The sequence below is a fragment of the Homalodisca vitripennis genome, chromosome 4 (assembly GCF_021130785.1).
Source record: "Homalodisca vitripennis isolate AUS2020 chromosome 4, UT_GWSS_2.1, whole genome shotgun sequence".
NCBI lineage: Eukaryota > Metazoa > Arthropoda > Insecta > Hemiptera > Cicadellidae > Homalodisca > Homalodisca vitripennis.
The window spans coordinates 166,465,021-166,473,283 of NC_060210.1; the positions used below are offsets into that span (position 1 = coordinate 166,465,021).

The 8,263-nt window shown below is 32.0% G+C and overlaps 1 protein-coding gene across 1 annotated transcript in view; it reads right to left on the reverse strand.

Annotated features, from left to right (window-relative positions):
- Positions 1-5,161, reverse strand: part of LOC124360545 (rab-like protein 6) — a 32,257-nt gene extending 27,096 nt beyond the window's left edge. Inside the window, exon 1 of the mRNA XM_046814256.1 lies at positions 4,948-5,161. The gene's annotated coding sequence lies outside the window, so the exon portion shown is untranslated. The remainder of the gene's footprint in view (positions 1-4,947) is intronic.
- Between the last annotated feature and the right edge of the window lie 3,102 nt (positions 5,162-8,263).

Below are 8,263 nucleotides of genomic sequence, written 5' to 3' on the forward strand. Positions count from 1 at the left end.
AATTGTTCCTTCAGTTAACAAAGTGTATAAAATTGCATTTTTATTTCCCATTTCATAATAATTCATTCATCCTTTCATCATCCGCATTCCTTCAGCTACTCGGTCGCGTGATCTGTTCGGCAGGCGTCACTCTCGGCGTGATTATGACTTTCATGGTCCCCTCGCCCGAATGATGAGACTGGGAAATAACTTTTGCCACCTTGTCGATCTTTTTCACGACAGTGCTTCGACCATCCGGGGAAGAGTGCTGGCATCCCTCCGCGGTCCTGTGTAGATACACAATTTCTAATCTTCACATGTTGTATGGTAATTTATTTCATTGTTATGCTTGTTACCCCTCATATTGATTGTTGTGTTTCTGAATAGTTTACTGCCTTGTTGTTATGTATTATGCCGTTTGTTGTTACTATTTACTTGTATTATTAATTGTTATATTTAATCATTTATGTTGTTGTTTTTGTTAGATTGTTATCACTGTCAACTTTATTGTTATTTAACTCATTGTTTCTTTCTTTCAGTTGATATTTAATAATTTTAAAAAAATAAATAAAAAAAAAATTACATAGACACATCAATTTACAAAATTATAAAATATAAATCATTTTTAACTCCTTTTCTAGGTTTAATTTCTATAGTTTAAAACATTTATTTTTTTCTTCTTTCTATATTACTTTGAATGTGTCCATTATGCAAAGTCTTTTCAAATAAAACTCTACTGGATGTACATTTTTACAGTAGATTAAAATTCAACTGATTGGACTTTTTTCTTTACTTGACCAACCAACAATGGTTAGTTCCTTCATAGCAGTGTTTTCTATCCAAGTTTTAATGTTATCATCAAATTTTGATATGTTGAAAAATCAATTTCCAAATTTTCCTAAAGCTCACAAGAACTTGTAAGGACATTTACCAAAAAGATATACAACATTTTTGTGTTGAATGTATGAATCATATTCATATTTTGAATAGTTTAACATATTAAAGAATGTCCATATGTCTGTAGTATGTAAGACCTATGGCCAGCAGACATGAAAATATTTAAATATTTTCAAATTAGTGGTGGAGAACAACCAATTATCTGTACAAGTTTTACATCAGTTACAAATTGCAGTTTAGTTACATAAGGCCACTAAAACATGAAGATGGAAACTGACAATCCATCATGATAATGTTTAAAACATAAAATGCTTAACACCACAACTTTTTCACCAGTCTTTAAGCTAAATATCAAATTCATGTTGTTTCCCAAAACCAACATTCCAACATTCAACTAAAAGGCTGTAGTAGGTTTTAAAATATTGTGTTCTATATATATTTTTTTTATTTATTCTGAATCATAATTCAAATTTGTATTTTTATATAGCTATGTATAAAACTAATGTGATTAACATGAGTCACATGATGTTCCATGGTTTGAATTTCATTTTTATTCAAATAACAAATATGTACTTTGTACAAGCACTCTTATTGTGTATTTTGGAGGTTGGTGTACATCACTTGTATATACTCTGTACATTGTAAATAGAGATTTTGACCCACATCACAGTTGTCTTAAGGATGTCGTACACTACACTGCACTGAACCACACAATATTGTGCTGCCTCTCCAGCCGTCATGACAGAGAACTCTATGGAGGATCATATGTAAGATGTATGTGACACTTGGAGTAATATATAATCCTTATCAAAGACATGCAACCAACCATTCTTCAAGAAATAATCATCTAACATAAAGGAGTTAAGACAAGGCATGGTTCGGTGTGCTGTTATATGTGACATCCTAAAAAGCCCAGTTGAAAGTTCGCTATTTCTATTACCTAGTAGCATAAGCACACTAACAGCAGTCTAAATTAACCAATGCCGGTGGCCTCCACACCCATTGTACGCTGTCAGTAGTTAATTACATGAGAAGTAAATTTGGTTTGGTGATGTAATATGCCTCACGAACTCATGATATGAGCAGTTAAGAAAAAGATATACTTTGTTTGGATTTAACTTTGTTTAGTCGAACCTGGGGAGAAAGAGAAAGGCTGCAGTATAATCAGTTGATACTAATGAATATCGATGATTCAATAATCATGAATATTGATGATTTGACTGTTATGGTGGCCACTAATTATACTGAAGCAAACACTATTTGAAGGCGCTAAGTTAAGATGTATATTTGTGTTTAAAATAAATTATGTATAGTTGAACTTAAAGCTTGAATTTTATACCACTTTATAATAAAGTACATGTACTTTGCGTCTTTTTGAATTTTGTTGTTATTTTAAAGGACACCGCAGTCTACAAAAAAATTTAAATCTTCTATCATTCAATTTTTCAATATGAGCAGTAATTACCATAATAAAATAATTTTAATTATTTATTAAACATTACTTGAATTATTGTGTGTCTGAAAAATTGAACTTGATTTTGTATTCAACCATAAACCATTCAAACGATTCCGCTGAAATTTGAAACGATTCCGCTGAAATTTGACATGGAGATTCTTAAGGTCCCTTGGATGAATATATGCATATTCTTATTTCTTAAATCCCTCCGGGCTACACACCACTGCTCTTTAAATTAGCAACGTAATTCCTCTAAAGTTCTGAAATATTAACCCTTTTACTGCCGGACACTTTTTTTTTAGTTTGTTGAAAAATGCCAGACTTTAATTTTACTGACTTGCTAAAAATGCCGGGCTGAAATTGACTAAAATGTAATGATTTAAAAAAAAAAATCATGGATTCATTATTTTTTATCATAAATTGATAAACTTTATCTTGTTTTTTTCCTTATAACTTGCAATTTGCTACAAAAAATAATTTAAACATTTTTCTGTCATGAAAAAATATATATATTATGTCATGAAACAAAAATTTTAAATAAATAAAAATTATTTTTTGAGTTTGCACTTCAACAACTATATTTAAATATTAAACCACCACCATAATTATAATTTTTTATTATATAGTAATTATATATAAACATTCCCAAAAAGTTTTAGGAACATACTTTGAAAAATACCGAAGCTGTGATGAATTTTTGAAATTGGTGCAATATCCTCGAATTTTAAGATAACACTTATTGATAACACTATATCACTTTATAACACATAAATAATTTTATAATACATAAATCACTGTCCACTGATATGAAAATATAATATATAATAGAAAATTAAAGTTAAAAGGCACTTTGATCAATATTTACAAAAATATATATATATATATATACATTTTTAGGTTCATAGGCCTGCTGATTAGCACTTGTGTTCCCCAAAACATGTGGGATGAACACCTTTTTTGCAGTTTTTGCAGACAGTCACTGACAGGTGATCTTCTTCTCTTACTCATTTTATTAATCGTAAAAATATGTAGATTTACAAATATAAATGTCAAATAAAGTGTAAAACACGAAACAACACAAGTGGAACTCACGACTAACGAGATCGACCATAACCTCATCAAACCAAACTCGAGTTATAACCAAAGATGTTCAGTAACAAAAATGGCTTCCATAGATTATAAAACCTGTTTTCTGTGTGTTCTCCATATAGTAATGAATAACACAGCTGAATTTCGATGCATTTGGACAACATTGAAAACCAGTATAAAACAAATACGAGACGGCTTTTATAGCGCACGTCGGCGATTTTCGCACAAACTGCAGCGGGCGCAAATAAGCACGTCGGCAATTTTCGAACAAATCGCAACGTGCGCGATTGCGCACGTCGGCAGTAAAAGGGTTAAGTAAAAGATCATTTCTAATATTATCAACTGTTCTGTGTAAACATTGTTTATTATTTTAAATTTGTTAACATTTATAACGAGTGAAAATATTTTTAACGTCGTTTTAGATTTTAGCGACTAGGTAAGTTTATCTTTTTACAAAATATCCCAAAACATAAGATCGTCAGAATTTGACACCGAAGACTCCCTTTGAAGCAGTCGGCAAGAACTATTCTAGATGAAAATTCGCTGGACTGTACTTTTGAACTAATGAACTAATAAACTCCAGCTCTATGTTCCAAAATATTAACAATGATTTTCAATTAAAAAGGAAACAAATGCGTAGTGTCATTGTTAACGTACTTTTAGCTGTGCATTTTAATCAAATATTACCTAGTAGACCTAAAAGATAATGTTACAGTACTATCTGACGAAGTAAATTAGAATAGTCATAAATATAAACTTTTAATGTATTTTCCTGATTGTGGCAACAAGGCAAACTCAAAATTGGCGTCAGAAATAAAATTCACTCAAACCCATAGTGGTCATACGTGTGCAACACCTACTAAACTGTGTGCAAAGTAGCGGGTATATGCTAGAAGTGCGGATATGAGACAATGTAGTTTGACATTTACTTTATATTTAAACACTGTTATTAAACCTAAATTATTTGCCTTTTTACAAAGTGGGGTTATCACAGTTGTGTATGAATATTTTTTCTTTTATCAGAAAAGAGGCAAAATCAGCAATGGAAAAAACACTAATTTTAAAGTATGTTACAATGAAAATAAACAAACCAGTTTTATAATTTTTTTTCTTGATCTTGGGATGAAAGGAAACAATATTAGCTTCGGAAATATAATTTACACAAACCTGAAGTCTTCATACAGGTTTGCACCGTAGGTTTGTATGCTCCTCCCTAAGACTTTTTATTATAATTCAAATATTCAATAAAATGTATAATGAAACAACAGTAATCTGTTTTCTAATAACAATATATAGAACTCATTATATATTATTAAAATTTAAGTTAATACATGTTCACTTTAATAAAAATTGGTATAGTTAAAATACACAATATTTATATAATACACATTAATTTACATTTAAAAACTAACATACTATTCTTACAATTAAAGTTAGAATAATGTAAAATAGGTATATTAAAATAATGCACTTAAATTTAATATTGTCCTATTTCAAAAACCTCCACATATGCTATGTTTACTTACATTATAATTTGATATTTGTTTTACAATATCCCAAGGGTTACTCAATTAAGCACAAAAATATTGTGAGTGGCATTTCAAACTACTACAGATAAGCTAATTAACAAATCTAACTTTTGATTCAGAAATAAAATATGTTCCAAATTCTGGCATACTGATTCAACATAAACCTAAACGACTGACAGTGACAACTGACAACAGAACAGGGAACTGAAGGAACAGTGGAAAGTGGAACATCACAAGCACACGGAACAGTGCATTAAACAGAATCAACAACTGAAAATGTAACATAGAGCATATAATGAAAAATGAAGACAATTAATGTTACTAATTCTACTAGTATCACAAGTACAAGTTACAATAAAAAAACTGAATATATTCGCTCTGTCATTAGACAAAATAACATTTTTTTGCTCTCTCACAAATTCGTAGGTCGCCATTGAAACAGTTAATATTCAAATCAATTTCTTTATTATTGATGAGTGTTTCAAAGGTCCCTCGAAGCTCCCTAAGATGATTTTTTTCGTGAGGAGTTTTATAGTGTGATGTTAACTTAATAAACAAATAAGAATGGATCATGTGGCATGATATCTTGACAAAACTTCATTTGTACACATTTTAAATTTTGTATGAAACTTAACAGCAACAAATTTTCATATTGATCTTGTTATAGGAATGCAAAATTCATTAGGTATTACACCATTCTAAATGTATCTTTATTTCGTAAATTATCTGCTTCCAGTTCAGTTTTTTAAATGATAATATAAGTAAGTGCCTTTACATGTATATGCAGATGATGTGGCTGTTCAAATAAATTGTAAATGTTCTATCACACTGTAGAAACAATGATAACGTCTAAAATTAATATTTTTCTGAAAGTCGCTTTATGGAATGCCAACGGCATAGTCAAGAGATCCAATTATTCATCACCCAACATAACGTAGAAGTCTTAATTATTTCAGAAACTCATTTCAAGGACATTACTTATTTCAAAATGCCTAACTACACATTAAACTCTACTGGCCGTCTTGACAACACGGCCTATCATGGGGGTAGTGCCATTTTAGTTAAAGACACAATTCACTATATGAATTACCCAGCTTTAAAGAAATCACCTTCAAGCTTCGTCCGTTGTTCTCAAAAATTGGTTAAGCCCTTAGCCTTTTACATTTTCAGCCGTTTATTGTCTCCCCAGACATGTTATAACGAAACAACAGTTTGAACAGTTTTTCTACGTTAGGGAATAAAGTTAGAGCAGGGGGTGATTACTACGCAAAACATGAAGAATGGGGTTCTCGATTGTCAACTCCTAAAGGACAAAGAAAAAATTAAAGGTTCTAAATTATTATCATTTTAATCATTGTCTTACGGGTGAATCTACATACTGGAAATCACTTATACCAAGTGATGAGCAGAAACTTCCAGCTTTGTTACATTTTTGTTACAACATTTATTATAATCAAAACGGCGCAGACATCAAATTTTGTATTGACCTCTGTTCTGATCACTCGGCGATAATACTTACATTAAGCACATAAGTATTAAAAAACCAAGTGAAATGTTATAAAACAAAGTTATTAACATTGTGGTTCGATTTCGTGATTCATTAAATGAATAATATTAGACTTTTAACATTCAGATTTAAAGAATTGAGGATCTGAAAATGTTACAGAATACTTATTGATTGTTTCGAATGTTCTGCTAAAGATGCTACTACCCTGCATAGTTCTTCAAAATATGACAAAATAGAATTATATTACCCTAATGATATATAATAATGATAGCATAGATGAGATAATAAAAATTTAGTGTTTATAGTGGTATCATTGGGGAAGTGAAGATTTCCCAAAATAGACCTCAAGTGTCGTTACTTTTCAATAACTTTTCCACCCAGATTCCTGCAAAGAAGCCTTTCCGAACTGTAAACTAGATATATCTCATGATCGTACGCTAATGGAGCGGTCTAATTTGGCCGTACTCAGGAGCGCCCTCGATGCCAGAATAAAGGCTGGTGAACGGAATCTCACTATAAAGTATCAAAATGGGACCCCAAGTATTGTTCAGGCGTCAAAAAAACGAGCTTCGTCTCATCGGCATATCTCAACCTACTACCAAAATGCAAATGGTTTAAAGAGCAAACTAGATGAACTAAAACTATCTATAGCCATGTCTACATATGATATAATTATTATTACTGAAACCAATCTTTCTACTGATGTAAACGATGCTGAACTATCTTTTGACAACTACACTATTCATAGATGTGACAGATCACAATTAACCAGTTCTAAATCTAGTAAGGGTGGGGTGATGGTTGCTTTAAAAAATAATATTCAGTCATCTCGGTTGATATCTGGTTTTGATCACATTGAGCACCTATTGATCAGAATTGAGCCTTCCAAAGGCACTGCCTGGCTCCTTGTAGCTTGCTATATACCACCTCAACAGCACGTCTCCAATTACAGCAGTCTTCTTTGTTCTATTGAGGAGGTGATAACAGACCGTGACTTTGAAGAAATTATAGTAATTGGGATTTCAATCTACCCGGTGTTGATTGGGTCAATCCCTATAATTGTGGTCACACTCCTGCCTCTAGAGTAATGCTCTCTATAATGGATACGTATGACCTTCAGCAAGTTAATCATATATTTGATGGAAGGAGTGTCTTGTTGGATCTAGTCTTTTGTTCTAATAAAAGAGCTAGCGTCTCCTTGGAAACGGATGCTCTTCTGTCCGTAGAGGAGAGTCATCCCGCCCCTCTCAATTACTCTACCTTGCAATCTTAAAATAACAGAGGAATAGTCCACTATCTACAAGTTTGACTTAAAAAGATGCAACTTACAGAATGTCTACAACTCCCTTTCAGGCGTGGACTTCAATATGGATGTTAATATTGAAGAAACCTAATCTCAACGAAGCAACTGACAACTTTCTCTCTACGATATTCTATGCAGTTAGGCTCAACTCGCCTATTAGAAGCGTTAGTGTATCAAAATTCCCTAGGTGATTTTCTAACGTTTCTAGAAATCTAGTGATCACTAAAGGATTCTACATAAACAATACAAGGAACAACCAACAGCCTACAACTACCTTCGTTTCTCTAGAGCCAGAGCATCTTGCAAGGTTTCTGCGAATAGAGACTATCATCAGCATTTGAGAAGAGTAGAGCAAGGTGTACCAGGGAACCTTGGTTTCTTCTGGAGCCATGTAAATGCGATCAGAAACACTTCCACTGTACCCTCACGCATGGTTTATAACAGCACCGAAACAAGTGTACCGCAAGAGATGTGTGAAATGTTCAAAGGATTCTTTTCCTCAG